This window comes from Protopterus annectens, chromosome 4.part1, assembly GCF_019279795.1.
Source record: "Protopterus annectens isolate FY-2018-M chromosome 4.part1, PAN1.0, whole genome shotgun sequence".
NCBI lineage: Eukaryota > Metazoa > Chordata > Ceratodontiformes > Protopteridae > Protopterus > Protopterus annectens.
In genome coordinates, this window is record NC_056734.1 from 1013837476 (window position 1) to 1013857518 (window position 20043).

Below are 20043 nucleotides of genomic sequence, written 5' to 3' on the forward strand. Positions count from 1 at the left end.
GTTTAAATTTATTATAATATTATATTTAATTATATATACTTATTATACATATTTAATTAATGAATTAATAACTTTTTATATATATATGTGATGTGTAAATTTAGGTTAGGTAGGAATTGTTATTGTGAATAATAGTCTATTGTTTGAATTTGTACTAATGATTGAAATTTTCATACCTAAATTTAATACACATGAACATACAGATCATATACTTTATTTTATTTTTTTATTTTTGAACTTTTGTATGTTGTATTTGTTTGGTTGAATATTTAAATTTTTATATTTTATACTTCATATTTCATATTTTATATTTTAATTAATTAATTTAATAAATTCTAGACTATTTTGGTTATTATTAGGAATGCCATTGTTGGTTTTTAAGTATTATATATATTTTTCATTTATTACATTTAGTTAGTCATGACATTTCATGCCGAACGAATTTATTTAATTATAGGTAGTGCTTAGGCTGGACGTTGTTTGTATGTGGTCCCTACTCACTGATGTATTGTTTATTTAATTAATTTACTAAGTGAGAAGGGTACTTAAGGCGAGAGTGTTTGCAACATTGCCGTAAGTCTGATGAAGTTCAGGCAGGGACCTGAACGAAAAACGCACTTTGAGCGTTTTACGTTATTGTTTTGTTTTGGCGTGTGGTGCAGTTTCTATTAAACTACTGGATTTTAACTTCAAAACCTCAGAGCAGCGTGGTTTATTATTACATCTTTTGCCAAGGTTACTTCTCCATTCGTTTTGGCGTACTTTTTGGCATCCGCCATCCAGGATACTATTGTGGCATCTTCTCCTGCTTTTTTGTGTTGTTTTGCCATTTATACCGTGTTATCAGTTTCCATAATATGACATATGCCGTTAGAGTTTACTAAATAAAATACATATTGCATTTATTAGCAATAGTTATGAGGTGTCTAGTCAGATTTCTACTGACTTTCAAGTATATTACAGAAAAAAATGAGTGAGTTAGAGTTAACATATTTATATACAATTGTTTGATATGGTACATGGATAGCTTACTTTGTATGTAATCGGGAAGCCTTTTTGCTTCTTATATAATTTTTCAACTAACTATTCCACCAAACGGTTGACTGTGAACCACATATTTTTACTTTGTTAGTTAATTAGCTGCAGTAGAAGTATCCAATAAGGTTAAATATCCAAATTCTTTATTTTTGATTGACCTTTCAGTTTTCAAGTTAACTGAACTGGTATATTCTTTTTAAGACTCCAGATTTACAAGCTCATAACTGCATATGCATTTTAAGTGGTATTATTTAATACCATAATTATTAAATGTTTTGGAATTGTGATTAGAAGTATGCAAGGGTGACTTATATACAAGATTAGTGACAACAATGTCAGGTATGTTGTCCCTTTATATATTTTTGTTTATTTGTTTATTTATTTATTTATTTTTGTTGCTTTGGATCTTGTCCTGTACTAGTTGGGTTCATACCTCTCAAATGTCCAGATTTTCTCAGAATGCCCAGATTTTAGCCTCATATTTGTGGTCTGTTTTTCATATAATCTGTGGTTTTATGGCAAATTACTTATATACTCTGAGGACTGAAGTCACTAAATAATGACATACATTTGAGTTTCAGACTTAATGTTCTTCAGAAAAATGCATTTTATGACAAATCCACCCCAGGATTCAACAAACTCTGTGTAGGAATACTGTTATTCCTACATGGAGTGAATGGTGTCCACATCCGCATAGCCTTAACAGCAGCGCACCTTACATATTAATGAAGGCGCGCTACTGAGAACAGCTCTGCGGACACTAACACTGAAGGAGTGCAGGGGGTGTATTTCAGTAGTGCTCTCAGATCCAACATGTCCCCTGCACTCTGAAAGTGCCATACGGCACTTTATAAATGCTTTTGGTGTCCGTGGACACTGAAAGCAGGAATTGAAATAGGAAGCAATGCAGGGTGTGTGTGACAGGTACTGTCACACACCCCCTGCAGTGAAAAAGTGCTGTACAGCACTTTGACCATACGTCTCAACCTCTTAAAGCAAAAAATCTGGGCACAGGCTAAAATGATGGGGGGCATACCTCTCAACCACTTAACAACAAAAAATCCTGACAAAGCCTAAAATAATGGGGAGGCATACCTCTCAACCTCCTACAGCAAAAAATCTGGACAAAGCCTAAAATGATGGGGGACAAATAGGGACAGATTTTAAATATTGCCCTTACAAACGTATAAAGTTGATAGAGGAACAGGGTTTGTATTAACATAACATATTCAGAAGGATTAGAAGTCTGAAACTCAAATGTATGCCATTATGTAGTGACTTCAATCCTGATAATGCCCATACAGACAAAGAGTTGATAGAATAACAGGTAGTCCATTACCAAACATTAATTACAATTAGTATTAATACCTGTAAAAGTGCTTGTATTCATTTTTTTCTGTTCTGAGTTTAAGCATAGCTGAGTGGGTTTGTGTGTCGAGGCCGTCTGCTCAGCATTGCTTAAATATCTCATAGGAGCCAAATATGAATGTATAGCTAAAATCCTCAAGAGCGAGATAGTGTAGTGGTTAGAGTCCCGGCTTTGCATGCAGCAGTTCACAGTTCGAGTATTGTTAAAATTATTTTTTTATTTTAAATTATGTAGTAATTGATATTTGTTAACCAGAGAAGTGTAGCTGGTTCAAAATGGAAGTGCCAGTGCCTATAACATGTGAAATCACCCATGTATACACAAGTGTCCCATATAGTATAGTTACACCACAAGGTAATATAATGAAAGCACACAGGGAGACGTCATGTAAAGTAAATCATATATACTCAATAATATATCAGTAATGATTAATTCATTTACAGTTCTGATATTTTCTCTTAAATGAAAACTGACCAATGCTTAGCAGTGCTCAGCCAGTTTGTGCATTGCTTAGATGTTAATTCTAAGCAGCAGTCAGCCCAGCTAAGTGGATTTGTGCACTGCTAACCACTGCTCAGCATTTTCCCTTCAAAGAAGGGGTACCCTGCACTGCTGTTATGTGAGTCAACTCAGCTTAGTGGATTTGTACACTGCTAAGCTGTGCTCAACATTTTCAAAATAATCCAATGAAGGCAAAGGGCAGGAATATGGGCTTATTTAAACCGCACAGGTGGGAATACAGCCAGAACCTTTTGTAGTTTGATCTGTGCAGGAACCATATCTGGCATTGGAGAGGGAGCGCACTTTCGGGCACAACGCTGGAGCATTCTGGAGTCCAGGTTCATGACTGGACTCCTTGTTGAACACCATGACGACAGACTGCTGCAGGGCCAGTACCAGGGCTCTCAGTATAAAGCGGAGGCCTGGGACCATCTGTCACATGATCTCAGCAGTGTTACTGGAATCCCCAAACTGGTGAGCAGGTACGGCATCACTATGCTTATCTAAAGCGTAGGAAGGGGCGCTCTTGGTCGGGTGGATCCAAGATGCTCGGGCACGGAATGCTCCAGTAGTTTGTAAATATCCCATCCACAGCTGTACCAAATTTTAGGCTGAGTTATATGATAGACAGGTATGCATAATGTTTTTTTTTCCCCACTACAGCTGCAGCGGAGAGGGCTAGCAATGTGGAGGCCCATGCCGACAGGCTGGTGAGTACAGATCTATCTTGCAGTATATAGTGGAATAAATAAGGAGTACATTGTTTACTGCCAGTAGATATAGTGTGTTATGTGTCTCACAAAAACCAATAATAAAGTCCAGAACCAAAACAAATAAATCCAAATCAAGGCAGAAGCAACTGGAAATAACTCAAAAACTCAAAAGAAATAGCGTGCACTGTTTAATTATCGATTTATAGTGTGTTATGTGTCTACTGAATAAAGTTTGCCAGACTAATATTGATCTACAGGATATGCAGTAGTAAAGCACGGTGTCATATTACTAACATAAACACTTATACCACAAACTGCTGTGTTTACTCTGGTATGTTGTTGTAGAAATAGAATGTGTACAGGTTCTTCACAGCAAATATGGCTTTGACAGCACAAATTAACTGAGGGTGTTCTGAGAACCAGATATTATGCAAAACAGTAGATTGCGGAGCTGTAAAACAAGATATGAATGAAATATGTTATGCACTAAGATCTGAACCCTGAATACTAATGTGTAATGTATTATAGTGTGTCTCCTGCAGCATTGTCTTCTGTTAACCTTTGCTTTCCAGACTGTATTATTTCAAAGGATTAATACACAGTACACTATCTGTCATGCATGAATATCAGCATTACAAGGTCAGACTGTCTAACCTACACAATACTAGGCAGAAATCAGTCAAACAAGAGACAGCAGTTCCCCAGTAGCTCAGTGTGATGAGAAATAGCTTTGTTGTTCATTTTAGCACACCCACACACAGTTTGAATACAGGAGTGGTACTGAGATGTGTGCGTGTGTGTGTGTGTGTGTGTGTGTGTGTGTGTGTGTGTGTGTATATATATATATATATATATATATATATATATATATATATATATATATATATATATATATATATATATATATATATATGTATACGCACTCAAGAAATCTTGAATATTTGTAGAAACCATCAGATAGTGTTAACAGATATTTTCTCCACAAGTCTTACAGGTAAAGAAATGTTTGTAGTAGCTATATGAAGGGTATACTAATATACCATGTACAACTGTCCCACTGTCCAACCCCATGCCTGCAAATGACAGCAAGACAGGTGCATACACCATGCACTCTTCCGATACATCTCTCAAGTGTCACGCTGTCATGTCTATTGGTCACTGCTGCCAATAACATTGAGCACAGATAGGAATCCAGGTGAAGTATGCCAGTAGCAGACTTGCATAACAGCAGTGCAGGGTACCCCTTCTTTGTCAGATATGTAACCCTGACATGTACAAGCCCCCTCTAGTAATGTACCCATAGTTGTCACAGTCTGCCCCGTACCATTCCAGGTTGACTGTTTAACAGGTATGTATGTGCTACAGAAGCTATGGGCCATAGGTTGATGTAAAGTGAGGGCAGACCTGTAGAGTATTGAACAGAGCAGTACTGTTGTGAAAAACAGAAGCCTATACAGCTATTAATGGACTTTTTTCTCTCCCCCCACCCATCAGCATCAATAATTATTATTCATATACTACAGGTATGTTTTTCTCAAAACCTAATATTGGGACCGCTCTTCTATTATTGTTAATATATTTAATTGGTTGCATTTTAACATACCTTGTTCAAATACCATTGTTGGTGGCCTTTTGTCATCAATGTAACTTGCATGCTGTTACAATGTTTACTGTTGTTCCATTTATGCATGTAGTCTGTTTGCTATGCAACGGTTTAAAATTTGTTGTTTTGGGTTAACTGAACAGCCACGCATGCTGTTATAACTAATTTTGAAATGTTTTGTTTATGACTAACCAATATATCTTGGAAAACCTCAACAGCATAGCACGTTTGGGAAGGCAGATCCCAGCGAATCCACCTGTCCCACCTCATCTGGCCATGGCACAAGGCCTCAACACGTCTGGGTCCCAACCTGGAACTTCCTCCAACGCTGGTCCTGCACCACATTTGGGTGGAACCACCTCAGGGGACAGGCCCGTCCCCCCTGGGCATGGGCGCAGAGAGGAGCCAGTCACCCGCTGCAAGTTCCTGGGTATGATGCACAGTGTCATCCGCTCAGAGCTGGATGGACAGCTGCGCCAGATAGAGGGCCGCCTGGCACACCTGGAGGGGCAGACTGCCTCTGTTATCCAGCCCCCAGCACAGCCACCTTTGGGGCCGTGAAGGTGCAGTGGTGACTGCCCATAGGTGGGGACCTCAGTCCCATTGTATCCATTTGGGGGCTCATGGGCATCTGATTACCAACCACCCTCCCCGTCCAAGGTGTTTACCCCCCTTGTGTGTCATATACCATGCCTATCTGCTGTCTTGTGTGTCCTGTCAGTCTGCCAATGCAATCTATCCTACCCAACCTACCTCCCCAAACATACCTACAGCCTTTCCCCAACATCCTACTCTCACCTTAATAAAGAAGGGCATCTGTCCCGCAAAAAAATCATTGCCCCATACACAGCTCTACATTTCACCCCCATGTCCAGTGACTTAAATCAATCTACACTCAAATTACTCTACAAATGTGTGCTGCCAACACCTCTCCCTGTGGAGTGTAAGGCTGTAAATTCCAAATTTTCCATGTCACAGCTGTTGTTGCAGAAGAAATGTAGAGCTATGGTCCTTTCCTACACCCGTCCTGCACATCCCTAGCTGCTTTTCCTAATGTTTTATCCCCTGTCTGCCCCTATTTCATCACTTCCTATCACCCTTTTTTCTTTTCTTTATTTCAAATTAGCACAGGTTTAAGTGGGAATAAGTGCTGCTAAGCGAAGTTAAGGGGATTTAACCATCTCTTAGCATCGCTTAGCTACATGCAAAACCATGCAAACTCGTTTACAACTGCTTGAAAGTGCTTTAATCACTCTGCCTCAATCAGCCCTTATTCTGCCCAGCAACAAAATAATATGCCCTGCTAAGTCTCGAACCTAGAACCCTGTGCACTACACCATCTGAGCTGTGGGAATTTGTAATGCTTTTACAAACATGTCATGCATTACATTCATTTAACATAAGGGGAAAAATACACAACCCTGGCAAGCCTTAAACCCAGGACCCTGTGCACTCCAGTGACAGCACCTACCACTACTCCACATGAGCTGTGAGTATTAGTAATGTTTCAGTAAATATATCATGCAGGATGGTCATCCAACATTAAGGAAAAACCTGTGGAATTACTAATGTTTATATATATATATATATATATATATATATATATATATATATATATATATATATATATATATATATATATATATATATATATATATATATATATATATATATTCTATATCTATATATATATATATATATATATATATATATATATATACACACACACACACACACACACACACACACACACACACACACACATATATATTTACTCAACATCTTAATGCAAGACATCTGCACAAAGCCTGAAAAAATGGGGGGATAAAGGACAAGAAATAGGGACATATTTGAAATATGATTGTTATCACATCATCCCAGTGATTTGTCAGAAATCCACAACAGTTATAGGGAATAAACTAAAAATATGACCCACACATCTGGACAATCTATGGAAATATGGAGAGTGGACAGGTATGACTGCAGTCATATAACAGAAGGGGAAAAAAGACAGAGCTGCCAACCATTTCACCCAGCACCTTCTGAACTACAGTGAGACCAACACAACACTACCCCAAATCAGCTCCTGGGAATTACTCATGCATCTGCAAATATATCATGCACTACAGATATGTAACTGTAGGGAATAACAGACATCAGTGAGAAATTGTCTACCCACAACCATTTGCACCACAGTCACAGCAACATACCAGTAAGCTAACTGAACTCTAGAGTATAAAAAGAAGTTATGTACTCACCATAACGTTCCATCTGAGTAGGTAGCTTCATTTGTCAGCAACCTGTGGGTATCGGATCCGACCTGGATCCGAGCCGGCAGCTTTCCAAGCTAAAGATCCGAGCTCTCAGCTCCTCCCCCTTACCCATTATACCCTGCTACCTCCCTCCAGTCCTCAGATCGAGTCTGCCACTTATCAACCAACAACAGTCAAACATACTCGAAAGAGAAATGCTAACCTTATGCGCAACAGAAGGAAAACCTTCTGTTGTGAAAATGATCACGAAACAGGCTGGGGGAAGGAGGGGAGGTTGGTTGCTGACAAATGAAGTTACCTACTCAGATGGAACGTTATGGTGAGTACATAACTTCTTTATCTGAAGTAGTTAACTTCATTTGATCAGCAACCTGTGGGACACACTCCCCAGCTACCAAAAAAAACCTGGGAGGTCCTCATGGAAGGATATTCTGGAGCACTGCAGAGCCAAAGGCTGCCCTACCTCTAGATATCAGATCCAGCTTGCAATGAGAAATGAAGGTATGAGAAGAGGCCCAAGTAGCCGCTGAACAGATGTCATCTAAGAGAACTCTTGACCAAAATGCTGCAGAGGTAGCCATAGAACGGGTAGAGTGAGCATGAACCCCCAAGGGTTCTGGCCTACCAGAAGCTGAATAGGCTTGTAAGATGCAGTGGGATATCCATCTGGCTAAGGTAACTTTTGTAACTGGCTTGCCTAAGGATGGCTTAACGAAAGACACGAAAAGCTGTTCTGATTTGCGAGAAGCAGCTGTCCTGTGCAAGTAAAATCGCAATTGTCTATGCACATCCAACAAATGCAGTTTATATTCCCCTTTGTTTTGAAAGTTGGGAAAGAAAACAGGCAAACTTTTAGTTATGTACTTACCATAACTTTAGATGTTTGGGATCCATCTCGCCTACATTCTGTACTGATGGGCTAGAGAGGCCTCTTATTGGCTGAGCTATTTTTATCCCAGGATGCACCACCACTAATCCCCAGATCTTGTTTGTCCGCATTCATGCACACATGCACAACTTGTTTATATAACATTGTTAGATGTTTCAAGATGAAACAACAGGATTCGGACCTTCTGATATCGTCTGATCTCCAAGGAAGGGGAAGGAGGGTGGGTTATTAGGAATGTAGGTGAGATGGATCCCAAACATCTAGAGTTATGGTAAGTACATAACTAAAAGATGTTATGTGATCCTATCTCGCCTACATTCTGTACTGATGGGACAGCGTCCCTAGCACCTAAATCCTGGGTGGCTCATTGGAAAACACTCCTGAGCACTGTGGAACCAAATGAAGCTCGTCCTCTAGATGCCACATCCAATTTGTAGTGGGAAATGAAAGTGTGCGGGGAAGACCATGTAGCTGCAGCACAAATGTCACTAATGGCAAGCTTAGAATGAAATGCTATCGAAGTAGCCATAGCCCTTGTAGAATGAGCTTTGACAGAGGTGATAAGCTCTTTGTTAGAATAAGAATAAGCTTGAGTAATACAGTCCCTGATCCATTTGGCAATAGTGACAGCTTTGCCCAATTTATTGTCTGCAAAGGATACAAACAACTGATCTGTTTTCCTTGTTTGTTTGGTCCTGTCTAAGTAAAAACGCAACTGCCTGTGGACATCTAGTGTGTGGAATATGAATTCCGCTTTGTTAGAATATTTTGGAAAAAAGACTGGAAGTTCTAACGATTGTTGTAAGCAGAAACTGGAACAAACTTTAGGGACAAAGGAAGGATTTGGCCTGAGAGATACTCTGTCTTTGTGAAAAACCAAGGGGTTTTACTGACAAAGCTTGAAGCTCTGAAACTCTTCTGGCAGAAATAATCACCACCAGAAAAGCAGTCTTCCATGATAGAAATTTTAGATCACATGTAGCTGCCGGTTCAAAGGGGGAGGAAGTTAGCGTAACACCACATCGAGATCCCATGGAGGTGCAGGATGAGAAATCGGAGGTCTTAACAGAGCAGCACCTTTCAAGAAGGTCTTACACAATCTGTTGCTCATTAAAGGTGGGTTTATAGATTGAAAATTGGAAATCGCTGCCAATTGGACCTTGATGGTAGAGACTGAAGAGCCTTGATTGAAAAGAGAAGTTAAAAATTTTAGTACTTCTGCCAGGAATAGAAATGGGATCCAGGCCCGGAGTTGAGCCCAAATAGCAAATCTTTTCCATTTGCTAGAGTACAGTTTCTTAGTAGCAGACTTATGGGCGAAGATAATATGTGTACAACCTCTGGATCCAATGTATGACTCCTGACTATAGTCGGAAGAGGAGGAGCCAAGCAATTTTAAGGTGTGCAGGGACTGGTGGAATAGTCCCGACTGATGAACCAAAGGTCTGGGATCTGATCCAGGAACCATGGACCTTCCAGAGCATATTTCGAAGATAGGAAACCATACTTGACGAGGCCAGTAAGGAGCAACTAAGATCATTTTGCTCCCCAAGAGATGCCTTTTGGATCACCCTGGGAAGGAGAGGAACTGGGGGAAGGCATAAAGCAAGCCAGTGGGCCCATGGGGCACTTGGGTTAGGGAGAAGAATTTTTGCACTTCATTTAGTGGAGTGAACTCCCCATCTGCTGAAAATCTGACTTGCAACTGTCATGTTCAGAGACCATTCGTGAGGAGAGGATGGTTCTGCTCAGTCTGTCGGCTATCACATTGGACTTGCCGGGATATGAGTAGCCACTAGAGACTGCCCATTCCCAGACTCTCATGGCCTCTCTGTAAAGAGGATAGGATCTGGTCCCTCCCTGTTTGTTCAGGTACCAGACAACTGACATGTTGTCTGAGTGACTGAGGGAGGTAATCGTGAAGGGCTTGGAGGGACAGAAGTAGCGCCCTCATTTCTAGGATGTTGATATGAAGTAGGGTCTCTTCTGGGTGCCATTTGCCTTGGACTGACTTGCCCAGGGAATGCCCCCCCCCCACCCCATCTGGGAGGCGTCTGTGGTCAAAGTGGCCACAGGAGGAGGTGGAACAAAGGGTCGTCCCTGATCCAAATTGGAGGGCACTAGCCACCAGCGAAGGTCCCGTTTGCATGCTTCCATGATCCATATGAGGTGACTGAGAGGGAGTTCCTGAAAGGACCACTGAGCTGAAAAAAGCCACTGGAGAATTCTCATGTGCAACCTTGCCAAGGGGACTAGAAGAACCGTGGCGGACATGGATCCCAATAGCTGCAGGACCATTCTGGCTGGGACTTTGGACCTCGGAAGTAAGGCTCGAACTTGAGTCTGTATGGTTTGAATTCTGTCTGTAGGGAGATAGACCCGGATTTGGTTTGAGTCTATCTCTACCCCTATGAATCTTATTCGTTGAGATGGCAGCAACACAGACTTTGGCCAATTGAAGGTGATTCCAAGGGAGCTGCCCAGTGATATAGTGGCTTGTAGGCGTAGATGCTTGGAGGTGGCAGTTAGGAGCCAGTCGTCTAGATACGGAAACACCTGGAATCCTAGACTTCTCAGGTGAGCAGTCACGACTGCCAAGCACTTGGTGAACACCCTGGGGGCTGTGGTGAGACCAAAGGGCAGTGCGCGGAACTGAAAATGACTGCTTCCTAGGCTGTAGCGCAGATGTCTCCTGGACACTTGATGTACCATGATATGGTAATAAGCGTCCTTGAGATCTATGGAGCACATCCAAACACCTTTCTCCAGCAACGGGAGAATGGTTTGTAGGGTGACCATTCGGAACTTGGACTTTCTGACTGAACGGTTTAGAATGCTGAGGTCCAAAATGGGCCTCAAGTCCCCGGTCTTTTTTGGCACCAAAAAGAATCTTGAGTAAGTCCCTAATCCGATCTTGTCTGCGGGGACCGGTTGGATGACTCCTTTTTGCAGCAGCTTTGAAACTTCTGAGGCTGCAGTATCCCGTTGACTGGGTGGCGGGTCCGGGATTTTTTTGGACTGAGGTGGGGGAGAGAAAGGGATGGTGTAACCTCCAGCACCCATCGGTCCTGAGTGATACCTTCCCAGGCTTTCAGGTGCCCCGACTGGCTCCGGAGCTGCACAGTCGGGCAATCCCTCAGGGACTGTGAAAGGCTGAAGAGCCATGAAAGGACTCGCGGTCTCCAGTGTTGCGAGGGCCTCTGCCGCCTCTGGGAGAAGAATTTCCCCTCCTGCCTCTGGAAGGGGAATCATCCTGCTGAGATGGGTAAGGCTTCTGAGATCTACGGAACCACATTTTCCCTCCTCTTTTAGCCTTGGGATAAGGCCGAAGGGAGTGGAAAATCGTGCCCCGGCAGTCAGAGTCTTACCCTCCTGTTGGTCAGTGTGTCCTTTACCTTGGGTCCAAACAGGGAGGACCCATCAAAGGCGTCGGCAAAGGAAGACTTAAAGGCCTCCGTGAAATGACACAGGCGGAGCCAGGCTTGTCTCCGTGAGCAATGCCTGTACCAAGAAATGAACCTCATGGACGAGTTTGAAATGGGCGACAATGTAGCCAGCTGAGAGCCAACCGTCTGGGCCAGCTCCTCAGGCAGGTTACCCAAGAGGGTATCGAGCTCTTTAATCAGATCCCTCTGAAATCTAGTAAAGTCGTAAGGTAGTTCAAGGACCTTAATGTAAAGGCCGCTGAACTTAGGGTGCGCTTTCGTGCGATCCATGCTCCTAGACTCCTTATTAGGAGGATGGACGGACGTCGAAGCCTCTGCTACATCTTGCTGGGTAGCAGATGCCACCACCAAAGCATCTACAGCCACACCTTTGGTTAGAAATTCTTTTCAGGGGTGCGAGAGGAACTTATTGGACGAGCAGGCACCGGTTCCACAGAGTCTGGGTGTTCCCACGACAGATCAAATCCAAGAGCTCGTCAAGGGCAGAGACACCCAGAAGGCGGAGGGCTGAGCCCCGAAGGCCTTAAGGAACACCGACTCATCAGCAGAAGGGGGTTTGGACTGCCAGCCACCTTGTTGTTGAAGGGCTTCCAGGATATCTGCAAAAGAGACATCATCCGAGGACGACTTAGGGGACCCCTCTGCATCATCGAGATCAGTGTCTGATGTAAGAGACTCATCAGGGGAGTCAACATGCTTCCTCTTGCACGATCTTTTCCTGGGGGGTTCTTCCGAAGAGGCTTCAGAAGGACCTCCAGGAGAAGGGTAACCTCAGGCCCCGGGGCTCCGCTGTCTACGGACAGGGGGACTGCCAAAGACCCAGTCTCGGTATGCAGGGAAGGAGCTGGGGAGACTGTAGAGGTAGCCAAAGATGATTTGGCTAACGCACTCCTCATAGCCCTGAAGGCGGGACCACCAGAATCCTGGGAGGGTCCCACCTCCGTGGCCACGACAGTAGACAGCACTCCCACCGCCGACGCACCAAGAGGGAGACTTGGGACCGAAAACATCAATCCCGAAGCATCCCCCCGGGGCCGACGGAAGAAGTCCGTGTACTGAACTCCGACCCAAGAGCCGGAGTTGGAGTAAGGGTCGGGCCCGACCCTAAAACCTCCACCGGTTCCACCAGCACCGGCTCCAACGGTGCCGAGGCTGTTGGAGGAGGAACCAAAGTAGGGAGGTGGACCATCAGCTCCAAAGCCGAATGGGCTGGAGCCGAAACTAGCTTTTGGAACACCGGAGACTGGAAGAGTCTAAGGAGCACCCTGTCGATGTCCGAATCAGACATCTTGGATGACCTGGACGATATCGATCGGGTCCGAACCGATTTCTCCATCGGCTCCAAAGGACTAGGGGACCGGCTCCGAATGGATTCTACCACTATCGGCTCTGAGAGAGATCTCAAGGCAATTTCCCTCGGTGCCGATAAGGACTTCGGCTCGAAGGAAGAGTCTGAGCGGCAACCCTCATCGGCTCCAATATCAGTGGAGCCGATGAAGGTGACCCGCCTCGATGCCCCAGTCCTCGGCTCGAAACCAGAGGGTCAAGGCTGGAGGCATCGAGGCAGACCGCCCGCCCTCGGCTCCGAAGTCCGTGGAGCCGATGGAGAAGTCTGCCTAGGTTTTTTGGCAGTCGAACAAACACACAGAAAGAGAGAGTCAAGACCCTCTAACTTAAACGGGTACTTGACCCACGAAAGAAACACTAATAGCAAAAAGCAACAGGGAAGGCCCTCTAACTAAACGGAAACCTTCCCTGACGAAAAAAACACGAATTTCTCATCAGAACTGTTCAATACACACTCGTATGACAACAATAGCTGTTAAAACAGCTTTTGCGTTCAAAGTAAGCAAATTTCTGACAGGAAAAAGCCTAAATAAATAGTACTTAGCCCAGCCAAGTTGAGACCACGTCTAAGCTTGTAAGCGGCAAACGAGATATGGGGGATTAGTGGTGGTGCATCCTGGGATAAAAAATAGCTCAGCCAATAAGAGGCCTCGCTCTATAGCATAAGTGTGTGAGTCGGGACGAGGGATCGGCTCCGAGCCCATCAGTACAGAATGTAGGCGAGATAGGATCACATAACATCTGATGATTTGATTGATACTGGCCTTGGAGGCCACTTTAGGCAAGAATGAAGGATTAGTCCTGAGAGATACTCTGTCCTTATGCAAACCAGGTACGGGGGTTTCGTACAAAGGGCTTGAAGTTCAGATACCCTCATAGCTTAAGTAATTGCAATCAAGAAGGCAGTCTTCCAGGATAAGAGTTTTAAGTCAACGGAAGCTGCAGGTTCAAAGGGTGGACCCGTTAGGGCCTGGAGAACTAAAGTTAAGTCCCATGGGGGAACCACATTCTTGACCGGAGGTCTTAAGAGAAAGGTGCCTTTCAAAAAGGTCTTGCATATCTTAGCGGAAGCTAAGGATTTATGGTTGTCCCCGATGTGGAAATGAGAAATGGCAGCCATATGAACCTTCACAGTAGAAGAACTGGCCCCTTGATGGAAAATGTGGGGCAGAAATTCAAGAACTGCTGGAATGGGAGCCGAGAAAGGATCCAAATCCCTATCCTTGGCCCAGATGGAAAAACACTTCCATTTACTGTTGTAGATTTTCCTGGTAAAGGGTTTATATGCTGCTACCAGAATAGTTTTTATGAAAGACGAGATACTGGGAGTCCTAGCCGTTAGTGGAACTGGATCAACCAAGCCGTGAGCTTGAGGTCGTCCAGGTTTGGAGTTTGCAATCCTGAAGGATGAGAGATCAGATCCGGAATGGGATCTGAGACCAAAGGAGGAACTATGATGTGAGACCGCAGATACGGGAACCAGATCTGACGAGGCCAGAATGGGGCTATGAGGATTATTTTGCTCCCCAACCGACGAGCTTTCTGCAGAAATTTTGTCATTAGTGGAAGAGGAGGATAAGCATAAAGAAGACCGGGTGGCCAAGCGTAAAGCAGAGCGTCTCGGGGATTCTCCCCCAGTGGGGGAATTAGAGCTAAAAAGTTGCTGCATTTTGTGTCTGAAGGAGACGCGAAGAGATCGCAGCAAAGCTGACCCCATCTGAGGAAGATCTGTTTCGCTACTAAGGGGTTTAGAGACCACTCTTAAGGTGTGAGGATAGAACGACTCAGCTTGTACGCTAGAATGTTGGACCGACTCGGAATGTGCGTTGCTATCAGAAAGTGGTTGGTGGAAATCACCCATTCCCAAACTCTCATAGCCTCTCGACAAAGAGGGTAAGACCTGGTTCCTCCCTGTTTGTTGATGTACCAGACTACAGCCATGTTGTCTGTCTGAATTGCAATAGTCCCTGGAGGAAGAACGTCCTGAAGGGCTTGCAATGCTAAAAGCACCGCCCTCATCTCCAGAAAATTGATATGCAGACCGGTCTCTACAGGGGTCCACGTGCCTTGGACGGTTCTGCCCATGCAATGCCCCCCCACCCGAGGCGAGAAGCATCCGTGGTCAGCATGGCTTGGGGTAGAGGCATCACGAACTGTCTCCCTTCCCGAAGCTCTCAGGAATGAAGCCACCAGAGAAGGGAGCTCCTGCAAACCTTGCTCAGGAGAATCTGTGAATCCAAAGGGTGTAGGAGGAGGAGGGACCATTGGACCTGAAGGGTTCATTGAAGGACTCTCATGTGCAGCCGAGCAAGAGGTGAAAGGCTGATGGCCGCCGCTATGGATCCTAGGGCTCTCAAGACTAATTCTGCGGGTGGGCCCGGGGACTGAAAAAGTGCTATTACATGGAGTGACAAGGTGCGTAACCTGTCCATTGTCAGAAAGGCCCTGGACTGGAGTGTGCTTATCCTGGCCCCTATGAAATCTAGAACTTGAACAGGATGAAGAGAAGACTTCCTGAAATTTATGGTAATGCCAAGGTGATGGGCCAAGAGTAAAGCATAATCCCTGGCAGAAGAGAGTAGATGCCTGGTGGGGGTGGTGAGGAGCCAGTCGTCTAGGTATGGAAAGACCTGAATTCCCTGAAGTCTCAGGTGGGCTGCTACAACAGCCATGACTTTGGTGAACACCCTGGGGGCTGTGGTGAGGCTGAACGGAAGAACTCTGAACTGATAATGACTGGCCCCCAGCCGAAAGTAGAGATACCTCCTGGAATGTCTGTCCATGAGAATGTGGTAGTACGTATCCTTGAGGTCTATGGAGCACATCCAAATGTTCTCCTGCAGAAGGGGGAGAATAGATTGTAGAGTGACCATCCGGAATTTTTCTTTGGCAATGAACAGGTTCAAGGTTGACAGGTCGAGAATTGGCCTTAAGTCCCCCATCTTTTTTGGCACTAAAAAGAACCTAGAGTAACTGCCTAACCTGGATTGCTTTGGGGGGACGTGTTGGATGGCCCTTTTTTCTAGTAATTTCTTTATTTCTGAGGCCGCAGCCTTTTTCTGATCGGGTGGGACATCAGGGAGGTGCCTCACTAATGGGGGAAGATTCAGGAAGGGGATAGAGTAACCTCTGGATATTATTCGGAGCACCCAGCGATCTGTAGTAATGGACTCACAACTTTCTAGATGCTCCGAAAAATGCCTCCCGACTGCCTCCAGAGAGGGACAATCGGGCAACCCCTCAGGGCTGCTGCGTGGGTCGGTCAGAGAAGGGTTCTCTTGACCCAGAATTCTTTGCCCCCCCTACCTCTGGGCCAGCGTCCACCTTGTCCTCCCTTGCCTCTGAAGGACGAAGGGTCCAGAGCGGGGCAGGACTGCTGAGATTTCTGGAACCACATCTTCTTTTGCCCTCTCTGGTTCCTTGAAAAGGTCCTCTGAGGAGCAGAGAAGCAGATTCCGACAGCAGACAGTGTCTTCCCATCCTTCTCGCTTTGGAGTAGCGTGTCGCGGATGTTTTTGCCAAAAAGCATAGAACCGTCAAAGGGAGCGTTAGCGAAGGATGCCTTGAAGGGTTCCACAAAGTGCAAAGATGGAGCCAGGCGTGGCACCACAGGGCAACCCCTGCTCCGCTGGCTCTAGCCGCCCCCTCCGTGGCATGGGAGAGAAGTCGCATAGAAGTGTTTGATATTGACTTTAGAGTGGCCATGCGAGCCGAGAAAGTTTGTTTGTCCTCGGCCGCCATGGACTCTGGGGGAGACCCAGCGTACTCTTTTATCAGATCCCGCTGGAGCCTAATGACGTGTGCCAGATAATTCAGCACCCTTATTGAAAAAGTGGCTGAAGCAAACATCCGCTTTCCAATGGGGTCCATTGTCCGAGACTCCTTATCAGGAGGATGGACCGAGGAACTTTCTTGTGCCAGTTCCTTCTTGGTGGCAGCCGCCACCACCATGGCATCTACCGGGGAACCTTTATTCCATGCGGGCTTGTCAGAAGGGGGACTAAGGATTTTGTCCGGTCTCTTGGGGATTGGATCCACAGTGTCCGGCTCCTTCCAAGCCCTGGTAGTAATCAAGTCTACCAAGGGGTCAGCCGAGGGGGACACCCAGGAGGTAGACGGGCCTGCGTCAAACGCCTCCAGAAACACAGACTCATCCGAGGAAGGCTTCTGGGCTGACCACCCCCCTCTTATGCGCAGCATCTCCATAATGTCTCCAAAGGAGATGTCCTCCGGGGGTGACCTGGGGAAACCTTCCCCTTCCTCTAAGTCCGTGTCCTCCATGAGGGACTCAGGGGAGTCCAAGTGCCTCCTCTTGCACTTTCATTTGTGAGGGACCTCCTCGGTGGGACTGTCCGAGGAGGACTCTCCAACAGGGTCCTGTTCCTCTACAGGAACTAACTGGGGTGCAGATGCAGGCTGTCCCTGGGGCTGGATGATGGAAGACAGGCCAATATGCGAGGGAGTGAAGGGTGTATCCATAGCATGGACCGGGGACTTCGAACTCCTTGACAGCACCCTCTCCACCACATCAAACGGCAAAGGTGAACCACTCTCCCCTGGCTCCGGGAGTAGTCCCCTCGGCTCCGACATGAGGACCGGTGTCGGAGCCGCCATCGGACCCGAGAAAGTGCACACCGACAACAACAGAGCCGAAGACACACTCACCCCTGCGGATCCAAAGCTCAGCTCTCAGCTCCGAGAGCTCGGATCCGAAAGATGACCCAATAAACTCGGGGGTAAAGCCGGCAAAGTGGCAACTGCTATCGACTCCCCGGCTCCGAGATGACTCAGATCCGATGGCTCCAAAACCCGATAGTGGATTGGAGAAGGAGCAATTGGTGCAAAGAAAGGGGCCGAGCTCCCTCCTGGAGGGGGGGGGGAGGCAGAAGCACTCCCATCTGCATCTGGGCCTGCAGGAATCAATGCATCATCCGGTCCATATCTGCATCGGGCAAACTCCTAGTAGACCTCAAAGAAGTAGTCGAGGCAGGCCTGGAGGGCCACCTAGATGACCTCGAGGGTGACCAGGACCCCTCCTCCGGCTCCGGAGAGAAGCGTGGAGAACAGAGCCGAGAGGGGGAAGACCTGGAAACCCTTGCGAGGGAACCAAACACTTTAGTCGGCGGAGCCGAAGGGGCTGATTCGGACCATCGTTTATGGCTCTTATGCCTATCTCTTTCCTTTTCTTTCTCTCTGTGCCCCCTGCCTTTTTTAGAAGAGCCCCCCTCTCCCTGGGACACAGCGGGAGGTTGAGTCCCAGCCAGGGGAGGGGAAGCTGAAGGCTGGACAGTTGCAGCCATGACTGGCGCCACTGAGGGAGAGGAGGAAGAAGAATCCAGGGGTAAGAGTCCTGCCAAGATTAACTTGTTCCTCCTGTCCCTCACAGCCCGGGGGTTGAAGGCCGCACAAATCTGGCAGCCCGATGTTAAGTGGGTTATCCCCAAGGCAGAGAACGCACTGAGTGTGGCCATCCGCTGGGGACTGCTTATGACCACACTCAGCACATTTTGAAAAAATGGCTTTAGGGCCCTCGGCCATCACGCTCAAGCACACACCCTAACACACACAATAAGGGGAAGGGAAAAACACTAATTTACCACTAAACGTAAATAAAAAATGGTTTAACTAAACTATGGGTCTATAACACACTCAAATCGCTAGAATTTAAACAAGAAGACTCCTAAAATCCTCTCACCTAAAATGCCAAGAGCCCGTCCCTTATGCTTCAGAAGCCACGGCAAATGAGGTCTGAGGACTGGAAGGAGGTAGCAGGGTATTATGGGTAAGGGGGAGGAGCTGAGAGCTCAGATCTTTAGCTTGGAAAGCTGCCTGCTCGGATCCAGGTCGGATCCCATACCCACAGGTTGCTGATCAAATGAAGTTAACTAATTCAGATCGACTGTTTCAACAAACATATCCTGATTGCCATTCACACACTACTCCTACATAAACTGCCCCCAAGTCACAGTGTACATAGAATCCTGAGGTGTTACAGGACATGTCTCAGTCTGCCCCTACAAACATATACAGCTGACAGACCACCAGCAACTGTAACAGCATGCACAGTCCAATAGAAAAGGATCTATGACACTCACATCTGCCCCTCTCCCTACTCAGCCCAACAAACATGTACACACTACACTGCTACACAATCTTGACAGTCTGTTAACAATGGCCAGACATACATAACTCTGAACTTTACAGATTTCCACAAAATGTCCAGGGTGTAGGACCATATATATGGCCGCTGCCTCATAACATTTCTGGGATTCTGCTAAATGATTGGGATGATATCAGGAATTAAGTCACTAAATAATGATATACCATACCTCTGAACCTCTTAGTGCAAGACAGCTAGACAGAGCCTGACATACTTGGGGGACAGAGGGCCAAAAATAGGGACATATCCTTAATAATGGTGTTCTAAACCAAAAACATTGCTGGTGTTACAGGGTTTGTTGTAACATAACTTTTCTGAAGGAAATGAAGTCTAAAACCCAAGTGGATGTCATCATTTAGTGACTTGAATCCTCAGATTATTCTATCAATTTGCCAAAAGCAGAAATTGTCTGAAGAACAGACAAAACATAAGAGGCAAACCTCTGGACATTCTGCAGAAATCTGGACAGTTGAGATGCATGTCATATACATATCACTGTCAGACTTCAAATCATGCATAAAATGCATGTCCAAACAAACCATGTTAATCTAGCAATCTTCTAACTGTATAACAGCTATACTGACAATCTGTCCCTAAATTCTGGTACTTTGTCCCCCATTTTGTTGGGCTTTCTGCACATTTATTGTTCTAAGAGGTATTTCCACCTACCTTCTGTGAAGCTGCAGCTCCCACACCTCCATAAT